Here is a 15032-nt window from a genome sequence, read left to right as displayed (position 1 = left end):
TAGTGTTCTTAATAAAACTCATGGGAAGTCATTGTTTTGAACAGAGTTTTTGCTTTGGGCCCCAACAGACCAAATCAAAATGGAGTCACTTATCCTAAGTGCCATATAATCAAATGGGAACTTCAAGAAAACTGATAAATTCTCACAGGAGCTTTTCCTAAGAACAGAGATTCACAGCACCCAATCAGCAAAGCCCCATTTAACCTGAGGCAGTATAATAAGAAAGTTTCCTCTGCTTTAATTCTTAGAAGGAAGGTAACTGGAAGTAACTTGATGTTAATCCACTGTTTTGTATTATTTGGTTTTCTTTTAGTTTCTGCTTAAGCTTCCTTACAAAAAAATAGCTGTTCCACTATGCCCAACAACCCTCCTTCTGTTTTTTTAGATGAGACCCCACCTAGTTCATGAAACACTAATAAAAGGCAAACTTTAAATTTGTGGAAATTTTGGTTTTTTGGCAAATTATGTCAAATTCTATAAAAAAAGAAATTAAGACTCAATGATTTTATGATGTTAATCTCAATTTTTAATAGGTTAAACATAATTTGAAAGTTATATTGGACGTTTTTCAAAGTAGAATCTAACAAGGATATGTAAAAATTCATGTAGAGATGGAAGGGACTTAGAAGAGTTAAACAATCATTAAAAAGAACAAAATTAGAGGACACAAACTACATGATTTTGAAAAATTCTCTTAAGTTACATTAATCAAGATTGTGTTGTATTGGAATAAAGATCGACAAAAACAAATATAACACTAGAGGGAGACCAGAAATAGAAATACATTTATACAGTCAATTAAATTTATTACAACAATAACAAAGGAATTCATTAGAGAAAGGAATGTCTTCTCAACAAATTGTACTCTAACATCTATACTAATGCATAGAAAACAATGAACCTCAGTGCACTCTTGTTAGCATATATGAATATTAATTCACAATAGAGTATATATATCTAAATATATAAGTATAGAGTTTATAGAAGAAAATATGGAGAAATATTTTTGTGACTATGAGTAGAAAAAATATTTCTTGGACGAAACCAAAAAAAGCACTCATAAAAAAATGAAAAACCAATTTATTTAAAAATAAAAACTGTTCATTAAAAGTAATTATTCTAAATATAAATATGAGTCAGAAAACAAGGAAAGATATGTTTAAAATATGTATATATATATATATATATATATATAAAGTACATGTATTCTGATTATGAAGAGAATATCCACAAAATAGTAGCAAATAACAAAATATAAATAACTAAAATTTAAAAATAGGAAAAGAACTTGGAAAAATACTTTTATAAAAGAAGATATAGAAATGATTAATAAGAGCATAAAAAGGTACTCAAAATAATTAGTCATTAGAAAAGTTCAAATTAAAACCATAATAATATTGCATTATCCAGCTACACCCATTCTTTTTTTTTTTTTTAATTGTACTTTAGGTTATGGGGTACATGTGCAGATCATGCAGGTTTGTTGCATAGGGACTTAACAAGGCAAGGTAGCTACACCCATTCTTGAGGAGGAATGGGAACACCTGAATCCTCATAGATTACTAGTTTGATTGTAAAATGATGCAACATCTTTGCAGAAGTTCCATATCCCGGTTTGCAAAGGGAATGCTTCCAGGTTTTACCCATTCAGTATGACATTGGCTGCAGGTCTGCAAGAAATAGCTCTTATTGTTTTGAGATACAATCCAGTGAAACCTAGTTTATTGAGAGTTTTTAGCATAAAGAGCTGTCAAATTTTGTCAAAGGCCTTCTCTGCATTTATTGAGATAATCATGTGATTTTGTCTTTGCTTCTATTTATGTGGTGGATTATATTTATACATTTGTAGAAGTTGAATCAGTCTTGTATTCCTGGGATGAAGCTAACTTGATCATGATGGATAAGCTTTTTGATGTGCTGCTGCATTCAGTTTACCAGTATTTTATTGGAGATTTTTGCATCAATGTTCATCATGAATATTGGCCTGAAATTTTCTTTTTTAGTTGTGCTTTTGCCAGGTTTTGGTATCTGGATGATGTTGTTCTCATAAAATGAGTTACGGAGGATTTCCACTTTTTTATTATTTGAACTAGTTTCAGAAGGAATGATACCAGCTCCTATTTGTACCTCTGGTAGTATTTGGCTGTGAACCTGTCTCGTCCTGGACTTTTTTTTTGATTGGTAGGCTATTAATTGCTGCCTCAACTTCATACCTTGTTATTGGTCTATTCAGGAATTCGACATCTTCCTGGTTTAGTCTTGGGAGGGTGTAAGTGTCCAGGAATTTATCCATTTCTTCTAGATTTACTGGTATGTGTGCATAGTGTTGTTTGTAGTAATCTCTGATGGTAGTTTGTATTTCTGTGGAATCGGTGGTGATATCCCCTTTATAGTTTTTGTTATATCTATTTGAGTCTCCCTCTTTCCTTATTTATTAGTCTGGCTAGTGGTCTATCTACCCTCTCTCACCACTCCTCACCACTCCTATTCAACGTAGTAATGGAAGTTCTGGCCAGGGCAATCAGACAAGAAAAAGAAATAAAGGGTATTCAAAATAGAAAGAGAGGATGTCAAATTGTCCCCGTTTGCAGATGACATGATTGTATATTTGGAAAACCCCATCGTCTCAGCCCCAAATCTCCTTAAGATGATAAGCAACTTCAGCAATGTCTCTGGATACAAAATCAATGTGCAAAACTTGCAAGCATTTCTATACACCAATAACAGACAAATAGAGAGCCAAATAATGAGTGCATTCTCATTCACAATTGCTACAAAGAGAATAAAATACCAAAGAATAAAACTAAGAAGGGATGTGAAAGAGCTCTTCAAGGAGAACTACAAACCACTGCTCAAGGAAATAAGAGAGGACACAGATGGAAAAATATTCCATGCTCATGGTTAGAAAGAACCAATATTATGAAAATGGGTATACTACCCAAAGTAATTTATAGATTCAATGCCATCCCATCAAGCTACCAATGACTTTACTCACAATATTGGAAAAAAACAACTTAAACTTCATCTGGAAGCAAAAAGGAGCTTGCATAGCCAACACAATCCTAAGCAAAAAGAACAAAGCTGAAGGCATTACACTACCTTACTTCAAACTGTCTTACAAGGCTACAGTAATCAAAACAGCATGATACTGGTACCAAAACAGAGATATAGATCAATGAAACAGAATGAAGGCCTCAGAAAGAATGCCACACAACTACAACCATCTTATCTTTGACAAACCAGACAAAAACAAGCAATAGCAAAAAGGATTCTCTATTCAATAAATGGTGTTGGGAAAACTGGCTAGTCATATGCAGAACGCTGAAACTGGGTCCCTTCCTTACTCTTTATACAAAAATTAACTCTAAATGGGTTAAAAATTTAAACATGAGGCCTAATGCCATAAAAACTCTAAAAGTAATACCCTAGGCAATACCATACATAAAAACTCTAGGCAATATCATTCAAGACATAGACACCGGCAAGGACTTCATGACTAAAACACCAAAAGCAATGGCAACAGAAGCCAAAATATAAAAATGGAATTTAATTAAACTTAAGAGCTTCTTCCCAGGAAAAGAAACTATCAACAGTGTGAACTAGCAACCAACAGAATGGGAAAAAATGTTTTCAATCTACCCATCTGACAAAGGGCTAATATCCAGAATCTAGGGAGAATTTAAACAAATTTACAAGAAAAAAAAAAAAAAAACATCAAAAAGTGGGCAAAGGATATGAACAGACACTTCATTTAATGGACATTTGAATAATTTTCCTATTATTGGCTATTATAAATAATGCACTGCTATAAAAATTTATGTACACATTTTAATTTGAATGTATCTTTTCATTTCCTTTGAACTATACATAAGCATGAAATTGCCAGGTCATAAGGAATCATCAGACTGCTTTCCAAAGTGGCTGCATCATTTTACAGACCCATAAGCAGTGTATGATGGTTCCAATTTTTCTGCATCTATGTTGGCACTTGCTAGTATCTGTCTTTTTTTAATAGCTAACATTGCTTTAGTCCTTTTGATTTTAGCTTTTCTAGTGAGTATAAAGTACTATCTTATTTCAGTTCTGATTTGCATTTTTCTAACGACTAATGACACCGTACATCTTTTGTGTTCTTATTGGTCATTTGTATACTTTTCTGGAGAAAAAAAATGTTCTTGAAATTTTAAATTGATCTACTTGAGTTTTATTATTGAGTAATAAGATTTATATATTCTGTATGAGATACAAGTATGTCAGACGTATGGAATTATAATATTATCTCTAATCAGCAGATGATCTTTTTACTTTCTTGATAGTATCTTTTAAAGCACAAAAGCTTTTTAGTTTTTGTGAAGTCCAATTTATGCTTTTACATTGCTTACCAGGTACTTTTAATTTTGTATTTTAAAAACCTTTGCAAAATGAAAGTTTAGAAAATTTATCTTTATAGCTCTTCTAAGAGTTTATAAGCTTCCCTGACATTTAGAATTGTGCCTTAATTTTACAGAAACAAATACTAAATGTAAGAGAAGATATGGTTTCTTACATTTAGAATCTTGTCTGTTTAATTTCAAATTCATTGTTGCATATTATTTGAGGTAGACATCCCACACAGTTATTTTAGATATGGAAGATATCCAGTTGTGCCAGCACCAATCATTGAAAAGACTATTATTTCAATATTGAATTGTTTTGGAACTCTTGTCAAAAAATCAATTGATCTGAAATGTGAGAAATTTGTGATCTAATTTCTATTCCATTGTTCTAAACATATATTCTTGTTCAGGTAACATACTATCTCATTAACTGTAGCTTTGTAGCATGACTTGAAATGGGGATTTATACAATTGCTCTTTGTTTAAACTCAAGATGATGTTTCTGACTATTCTATTGATATGCTGTATTACAATAATTGATTTCATATATTAAACCAGCCTTGTCTTCTTGGAGAAAATCTCACTTGGTTGTAGTTTATAATTATTTTGTATGTTGCTAGATTTGGGTTTCTAGTATTTGTTGAGAAATTCTTCATCTTTATTGATAAGAGGTATTGGTCTGCAGTTTTCTTGTAATGTTTGATGTTTATATTAAAGTAATTCTGGTCTCATAAAATAAGTTAAGAAATGTTTCTATTATTTTATTTTTGGAAGAGCATGTAGAACATTTATATTAATTCTTTCTTAAATATTTGGTAGAATTCACTGGACAAGCCATCTAGGACTATGCATGTATTTGTTGATATTTTTGGTTTCCATTTTATTATTTTATTTTATTTATATTTACTAGTTATGAGACTAATCACATTTTCTGTTTATTCTTGAGTCAGTTTCATAAATTTCTCTTTCTAGAAATTTGTTTATTTCAATTGACATACAATTTTTTAGAGTATTCTCTGTAATTAATTTTTTATGTAAATGTAACATTATTTTTCTCTTTTACTTTTGATTTTATAATTTGAGTCTTATATCTTGTCCTCTTAGTAAATCTGCTAGTGTTTTTTTTTTTTTTTTTTTTCAGTTTTGTTGATTTTCTAAGTAACCAACTTTTGGAATTATTTTCTTTTCCTCCCTATTGTCTATTTCAATATATTCTGCTCTGACTTTTCCTATTGCCTTTCTTCTGCAAGCTTTAGATTTAGTTTACTATTTTATCTTTGCAATTGATTATCTACCTATCTGTTTATCTATCTATGCATCTGTAGTTAAACAGTTGCATCTAAATACTGTTCTAGTTGCATTTCATAATATTTTTTATATTGAGTCTTTACTTCCTCTTATCTTAAAGCATTTAAAAATTTTTCTGTCATATATTATTTTACATATTGGCTACTTAAGATTACATTGTTTAGTTTCAACTTATTAATTTCTCTAAAATTCTTTTGATACTGATTTCTAACTTAATTTTATTCTTGTCAGGAATGTGTTTTGCATGAATTCAATCATTTTAAATATACCGCAGTCTGCTTTATGATCTAGCGTATAGTTTGTCCTTGAGAATACTTTATATGCACTTGAAAATAATCATACTCTGTTGTTGAAAAAAGTGTTCTACAGATGTCTCTTAGGACTAATTGGTTTATAAAGTTGTTTATGTCTTCTAATTACTGGTTGGTCTTCTAACTTGTGAAACTTTCATTATTGAAAGTGAGGTATTGTCTGGGTGAGGTGGCTCATACCTGTAATCCCAGCATTTGGGAAGGCTGAGGTGGGTGGATCACTTAAGGTCAGGGCTTCAAGATTACCTTGGCCAACATGGTGAAACCCCGTCTCTACTAACATACAAAAATTAGCCAGGTGTGGGATCAGGCACCTGTAATCCCAGTTACCTGGAAGGCTGAGGCAGTAGAATCCCTTGAATCCAGAGTAGGAGGTTGCAGTGAGCTGAGATCATAGCACTTTACTCCAGCCAGAGTGACAGAGTGAGACTCCCTCTCAAAAAAAAAAAAAAAAAAAAAAAGAAGAAGAAGAAAATGAGTCATTGAAACCTCCAACTGTTATATTTAAATCGCCTATTTATTCAGGTTGATACAATCTGTCAGTTTCTGCTTCACATATTTGGAAACTGTGTTTTTAGGTGCATGCACAATGACAATGTATCTTCCTGAATGACTCACCTTTCTACTAAAGTGTCCCTCTTTATCTCTAGTAATTTTTTTATTTTAAATTCTATTATCTCTGATGTTATTATAGTTGCCCCACCTTTCTCATGGCTGTTCTTTGCATAATGTATCTTTCTCCATTCTTTTACTTTCAAACTGTTGCACATTTGAATCTAAAATGCATCTTTAGACACTATAGTTGAATCATGTCTGTTTTTTCATCTGGTCCCACAACTTCTGCCTTTTATTTGAATTATCTACTCACATTTAATATTATTTTTGATATATTTGAATTTCTGTTTTGCAATTTAGTATTTTGTTTGTTTTTGTCTTAGGTCTTTTGGTTCCTCAGTCTCTCCTTTTCTCCTGCTTTTACCTTAGGTTAATATTTTTATTTTAATATCTTAAGTTCTTTAATTTTTTTTCTCAATTTTGAGTTATTTCTAGTAGTTTGTCTAGAGAGCTTACCAGATAACCTTTATCACAATCTTCACAATCTACTTTACCTTTGTAATAAGTTAATTCGAGTGAGGTGTAAAAACAGCCATTTATAGTGTTATTTCCTCTCCCCTTTTCCTACTATAATTGTTATGCATATTCTATAACTGCATATGATACAATTTCAACAACACATCTTTTTAATTATTAGTTTTTGTAATTTTATGTATTGCAAGGCCATGGAGAGGTAAAAAGAAGAGCAAGTATGTGTACGTTATAGGGCTCTTTGTCCCTTTCTTTTTCTGAGCATACCCAACTGTTACGTTCCCGTAACTGCCAGCTGATTGCTCTTTTATTTTCGACAACACCCTGTGGCATAACTTGTTCTATAGTCTATTTGGCACCTTATGCAGTGGTAGTTTTTGAGATCAGTTTTCTGCTTTTTCTGACATCAGGAGAACTCTTCTTAGCTACTCCTGATTCTCTCTGGATAACTAGCTCGCTTATGGTTTAACTTGCTTATTTTCAAATTTTTTTTTTTTGATAGTGCCCTTATGCCTAAAATTCTCCTTTCCCTGTTTAGATAAGTTTAGATTCTTTCTAAAGAACTTCAGAGCTCTCTGTTTTATGGGTTGACTTTCTCCTTGGTCCAAATATCTGAGCTACATCTCTGGTTGGGGACAATGGAAAACTTTCTAATTGACACTTCTGTTTTGGGTGCAGATTATGTGCAAGAGATCCTATAGTCTTCAAGTTTTGCCTCTTCCTGCATGGAAACTTGCTGCGTGACTGCTGTATGATGAAGGTAAGGAGGGCTCCAGGATTCTTACCCTGTCACACCTGGGGTAGAATCTCTGCCCTGTGAGTGGGGGTTGCATGGAAGAAGGAAGTTTCCAACCGTTCTGCTACGCTAGCCTGAAATTTAGCCTCTGCAACTCAGAGTTGGAGATGGAGGGAATTTTGGCATTCCTGCCCTTGTGGGATGGAGACCTTAGCCCTTGACTGAGAGCGGCCTGCAGAGGGGCGTCCTTTGTTCTTGGCTGTGCCTAATTGAAGTTTCTGTTGTGCTGATCCCGAAGAAAGGGAGAGAGATCAGGCCCAGGTTAGAATGCTACAGACTCTCTTATTTTACTGAGTTTAGTACATTCTATTGAGTAAATGTGTCTTCATTTTCTGTTAGCCCTAATGACAAATTCAAGAGATGTTGAGTGATAGATTTTAAAATAATTTTCACTAGTCATGTTTTTTTATCATTGGAGAGTATATCTGCAGAGCTCCTCACCTTGCCATTTCAGAGCTAAAATTCGGGAACCTTCTACAGTGAAGAAAATGCTACAGATCTTAATTTGGATGGCAATTACAAAGACATGCATTTATATATTCAATAAATTATAAATATGAGGTTTTTGCATTTCTTTTTGTATTAATTATACATCAATTTAATAATCTGCAGTATGTACATGAAGACTGATAAAAAATTCTACTCTACAACCAACAATAAAGGCTTAAATCCTAAAAATCCACTGTGATCTTGGTTGATTGATCAGTGAGGCTCCAAACAGGAAAAGAGAAGACACCTTAAACATATAAAACAACGGGTATTTAAAAAATGGAATTGGTGGTGCAAGTGATGTAAATGCTGTGAAGCCAAACAGGAAACTGTGAAGTAAACAGAAGCTTGACGTTTCTTGTGTCTCTAAGATTGGAAGGAGGTGGTTCCAGGATGGAAGCTGGGAGCACAACGAACATTTGAGACTGCAGTTGGAGCCAGCAGGAGATACAATCTTTGCCAGACACATAATCTAAGACAGAAAGACGACAAATATATTAGCTTCTGTCTTCCTCCCACTGCCCAGTTTTCCACCAGAGCCTCACAATGGTAGATTCCAGAAAGAAGCTAGTCAAAATAGAAGCTTAGGGTACATCGCCTGAAAAGATTGGCTCTATGGAAAAGAGCAGGAGAAGGGGTTGATATCCAAAATATATAAAGAATTATAATTTAACAACAAAAAAATCACATAAACACATGAAAAATGAGCAGAGGAAAAGATGTTTATTCAAAGATGATACACAAATGGCCAAGAAGCATATCAAAGGATGTTCAGTATCATCACTCAGAGAGTAATTAGTGAAATGCGAGTGAAAACCACCACTGTGAATCTAAAACAACTGAACTCATAGATGCAAAGAATAGAATGGTGGTTACCAGAGACTAGAGGGAAAGCAAATAGAGAGATGATAATCCAAAGGGAAAAAGGCTCATTAGATAGGAGAAATAAGTTTGATATTTAAAAATATCAGTTGCACAGCATGGTGAATAGAGCTGTACATTTCAATATTGTTAAGAGAGTAAATGTCTAATGTTTTCATCACAAAAATATTAAAATTTGAGGTGATATTATGTTAATTACCTAAATGTAATCTTACTGAATTATATTAAAAATAACAACACCACTTTGTATCCCATAAATATAAATAACAGTGTTATTCAAAATAGAATAGAGGTAGAAGCAACCCAAATGCTAATCGGTGGATGTCCATTAGTCGAGAAGGCAGTTCTGAAGTGACATTTTGTCTGCGTCCTGCTCTTTTATTGACGAGCTCTCTAAACTTACATATAATTTATAACCTCTATCATTCATTTTCTTCTTCCATAAAAGGAGGAGTAATTTTAGCAGCAGACTCAAAGATGGAATGTTTGAATTGGCAGATTAAATGAGATAATGCTGGTTAATACTTAACGACATTACTGACAAATAGGAAGTACTCAGAAAAACCTTTCTATAGGTTTTTCTCAATGCTCTTTCTGTACATAAACCATCATCTTCCCTCTATCAAATCTTGGGAGTCTGACTCTGACCATTTGTTTAACATTTTTACAGGATTATAGAAAAGCAATATAAAATACGCTAAAATTTTGATGTGAGAAAACAAAGAATTGAAATACTCTTCTATATGTATTGACTCCAAACCCTAGCAAACTGAGCAACAAAAATGTGAGCTCATATAAACAGTATTTACTTTTTAAAAGTGAGAACCATGGATGTGGCTAAACTAACATATAGTATGTATGATGTAATATTGTATGCAGAAATATTTCCACATCGTTTTTACTACAATAATGAAGGAAGGTCAGAGTGAAACTTAAGGAAGGGGAAAAAATTCATTGATATTTTTCAGAGGTGGAGAGGAAAGAAATGTGCATATAAGTATACCTTTCATTTTTGTTATCAATACTTTTGATTTTTTAAAAAGTGGTATTTAAATAAAAAAGATTGGCATAATCTGGAAAATTTATGACAAATCATTTATCATTCTCTTATGCAAAATAAAGAACTGTTTGTTACTATATTGAATTTTTTTTTAAAGGTGACTAACAAAAGGCTTTGAGAAATGCTTCTGTCTCACTATAACAGCAAATACCTCTGCTCTGAATTCTCAATAAGAACTTTTAGCTACATTTTCACCCACATATATTTTGCTGCTTTAGAATCTGCAAGGTAGTGAAGCCAACTAAATTCTTCAGTTATAAGCACTTAGCCAGCTCCCCCATAACCATTTGTCCCCTGATAAAGGAGAGTGTACTGCTTGCATTTCACCTGGATGTTCATAGTTTGCATTTGCAATGCTTGCCTATTTACATTTATATTCCCTAACTTTTTATCTTTTATTTTTCTCCTTTTCTTGTCCTCTTCTTTCTCCTCCTCTACCACTTCCACTACTGTCTATGCCAGGCGTCCTCACACTACAGCCCGCATGCGGCCCCCTGAGGCCATTTATCCAGCCCCCCCGCCGCACTTCAGGAAGAGGCACCTCTTTCACTGATGGTCAGTGAGAGGAGCACAGTATGTGGCGGCCCTCCAACGGTCTGAGGGACAGTGAACTGGCCCCCTGTGTAAAAAGTTTGGGGACGCCTGATCTATGCATTTGCTTATTAGTGTACACTAATTATTAGTGTACACTTATTATTCATGTTGTACACTCTTCACCTGGCTAGCTAATTTAGCTATGTACAATTAGAATCTTCTGTCAAGAGCTTCCATATGGGAAGCGTCTCTCCACATCACTTAATCAGCTTCTCTAGTTTGACCTCACCTTTCACTCACGTGTCCTTTGGACCTATTCCATCTGAAATCCATCAGCTATCCAGAGAATGCATATTTGAATACTGTTGAATGTATTCCTCATCTATGATTCATGAGCTTTCCTTTCATTTGCACTTGTTTATTATGGATATAGTGTGCTAACGCTGCTTTGTAGAATTTATGTTTGATCTCTTCCCTCAGCACTTGTCCATCAAATACTTGTCTGTCACAACCCATTTAGACCATTGTGTTTATGCCAAGCAACTTCCATTTAGAACATAAAAGTAAGCTGGAAGCTTCTTCAGAAAATTTATCTTAAGTGAACTGAGGTCACTTTTATTAATACTTAAAGAGAAAATTGATCATCCAGCAGACGTTTTGTCACTTGCAACAAAAGTTCTACAATTGTATGGGTTTTCCTTTCATCTTCTTTGAAGAAAGGTAATAATCTACAGGCATACCTTATTTAATTACACTTCACTTTATTTTGCTTCACAGACGTTCTGATTTTTACAAATTTTAGGTGTGGCAACGCTGTGTTGGGCAAGTTTGTTTGTGCCATTTTATTAACCCCATGTGCTCTCTTTGTGTATCCGTGTCACGTTTTGCTAATTCCTGTAATATTTCAAACCCGGCCCTTACTATTATAACTTTTATAGTGATTTGTGATTAGTAATGTTTCATGTCAATATTGTAATTATTTTGGAGTGCCCACAAACCATACCCATATAAAATAGAAAACTAAATCAATAAATTTTGTCTGTGTTCTGACTACTCCTTCACATGGCTGTTCCTCTCCTCAGGCCTCTCTGTTCCCTGAAATAAAACAATGTTGGAATTAGGCTTATAAGAACCATACAATGGCCTCTAAGTGTACAAGTGAGAGAAAGAGTTTTATGGCTTTCAATTTAAATCTAAAGCTAGAAATAATTAAGCTTACTGAGGAAGGCATGTTGAAATCTGAGACCAAAATGTAGGCCTTTCACACCAATTAGTTGAGTTTTGAATGCAAAGAAAAAGTTATCAAATGAAATTAAAGGTGTTACTCTAGTGAACAAATAAAGAAAAAGCAACACAGCCATATAGCTGACATGGAGAAAATTTTAATGGTCTGGATTAAAGGTTAAATGAGTCACAACATTCACTTAGGCCAAAGTCTAATCCAGGGAAAAGCCTATCTCTGTCTAATTTCTTGAAGGCTGACGTAGGTGAAGAAGCTACAAAAGAAAAATATGAAGCTAGCAAATGCTGGTTTATGGGGTTTAAGGAAAGAAGCTGTCATTGTGACATGAAAGCTCAAGGTGAGGTAAGAAGTGCTTATGTAGAAGCTGGAGCAAGTTATCCAGAAGTCCAGCTAAGATAGTTGCTACACCAAAAACAGATTTCAGATTTCAATATAGGTAAAATACCTTCCCTTGGATAAAACCATCTAGGACTCTTATAGCTAGAGAGGAGAAACGGATGCTTGGCTACAGAACTTCAAACAACAGGCTCTCTCCTGTGAGGCAGTAATGCAACTGGTGAGGTTAAGTTGAAGACAATACTCATTTACCATTCTGAAAATTCTAAGGACCTTAAGAATTAAGCTAAATCTACTCTCATACTTGTTTATAGCATGACTTACAGAATATTTTAAGTCCACTGTTAAGACCTGCTGCTCAGAAAAAAATAATTAATGCTTATCATTGACAATGAAACTAGTCATCCGAGAGCTCTGATGGAGATATGCAAGGAGATAAATGTTTTTTCTTGTCCACTAACACAAGATTCATTCTACAGCCCATGGATCATGTAGTAATTTTAACTTCCAAGTTTTATTATTTAAAAAATACATCTCCTGAGGTGTTAGCTATTATAAATAGTAATTCTTTCAATGGACCCAGTAAAGAACATTGGATTCACCATTGTAGATGCCATTAAGAATATCTGTGATTCACAGGAGAAGGTCAAAATATAAACATTAATAGGAGTTTGGTAGAAGTCAATTTTAACTCTCAAGAATGACTTTGAGGGCTTCAAGGCTTTAGTGGAAGAAGTAACTACAGATGTCATAGAAATAAGAAATAGCAAGACAACTACAATTAGAAGTGGAGCCTGAAGATGTGACTGAATTGTTGCAGTCTTAGGATAAAATTTAAATGGTTGAGGAGATGCTTCTCACGCGTAGTAAAGAAAGTAGTTTCTTATGATGGAATGTACTCCTGATGCACATGCTATGATCATTGTTGAAATAACTACAAAAGATTTAAAATATTACATAAACTTAGTTGATCAATCTGTTGCAGGGTTTGAGAGGAGTGACTCTAATTTTGAAAGAAGTTTTACTGTGGGTAAAATGCTGTCAAATGACATCACATGCTGCAGAGAAATCTTTCCTGAAAGGAAAAATTAATCAATGTTGAAGGTTTCATTTCTTGTCTTATTTCAACTAAATTGCCACTACCACCCCTGCTTTCAGTAACCACCACTCTGATTAGCCAGCAGTCACCAAAATCAAGACAATAACTTCCACCAGCAAAGAAACTGTGAACATTTTAAGCCTGAAGCCTCCCATGATTGTTAGCATTTTTGGCAATAAGGTATTTTTAAATTAAAGTATGCACATTTTTAGATATAACACTACTCTGTACTTAATGGACTATGGTATAGTGTGAATATAATGTTTATATGCACTGGCCAAAAGCTTTGTGAGACTCATTGTTCTTTTTTTGAGAAGGAGTCTCACTCTGTGGCCCAGGCTGGATTGCAGTGGCACAATTTTGGCTCACTGAAACCTCTGCCTCCTGGGTTCAAGTGATTCTCCTGCCTCAGCCTCCCGAGTAGCTAGGATTACAGGTGTGTGCCACCACACACAGCCAATTTTTGTATTTTTAGTAGAGACGGGGTTTCACCACATTGGTCAGGCTGGTCTCAAACTCCTGACCTTGTGATCAGACAGCCTTGGCCTCCCAAAGTGCTGGGATTACAGGCATGAGCCACTGTGCCCCGCCTGTGGGACTCATTTTATTGTGACATTAGCTTTATCTCAATGGTTTGAATCCCTGACCCAAACCCCTTGTATCCCCAAGGTTTGTCTGTATATAAATCCTTAAATTTATTAAGGGAGAAACTCTTCATCTAAACTACAGCATACATTATATTTAATCTGATCTTGCTATTTTCCAAAACCACATGCATACATGAGGATTAGGAATCATTAAAATAAGATATACATCAATTTTTTAAATGTACTTTAATATCAAATATATTGCATATGAATACAAAAAATACTGGATTTCTGGGTGTGGAGGGAACAATATTTCAGAGAAACACTCTTGCTCTTCACCAATTACCTTCATTTGCAATCACTATTATCAATTAATGAGAAAGGGACATATCACATTTTGAATTAGGTGCCCCTGAATGAGAACTTGATGTATCAACTGGCCTAGTGGGTCTTACCAGAGAAACACACAAACAAAAATAACGATAGTTAAAGAGTGTAGTAATCTGTTTACTGCTAAATAAGCATAAAGTTCCCCTCAATGAGTATTTACTTTTCACAATGCTCCTTGGACCATGTCTCTGTCCTCTACGAAATGGAGAATACTAACATTCCTGGGCTGTGTTTTGTATGAGAACAGCAGGCTTAGTATTTTACATAGATTTTCACTTCAGTAATTTATTTCAGATTTTGAAAGTATATTTATTTATTTTTTATTTTATTTATTTATTTATTTATTTTTGAGATGGAGTTTTGCTCTTGTTACCCAGGCTGGAGTGCAATGGTATTATCTCGGCTCACCACAACCTCCGCCTCCTGGGTTCAAGCAATTCTCCTGCCTCAGCCTCCTGAGTAGCTGGGACTACAGGCACGCGCCACCATGCCCAGCTAATTTTTGTATTTATAGTAGATTTTTGTATTTTAGTAG

This window comes from Saimiri boliviensis, chromosome 5, assembly GCF_048565385.1.
Source record: "Saimiri boliviensis isolate mSaiBol1 chromosome 5, mSaiBol1.pri, whole genome shotgun sequence".
Classification (NCBI taxonomy): domain Eukaryota; kingdom Metazoa; phylum Chordata; class Mammalia; order Primates; family Cebidae; genus Saimiri; species Saimiri boliviensis.
The sequence above is the reverse complement of the archived record's forward strand: the minus strand, read 5'-3'. Positions refer to the sequence as shown.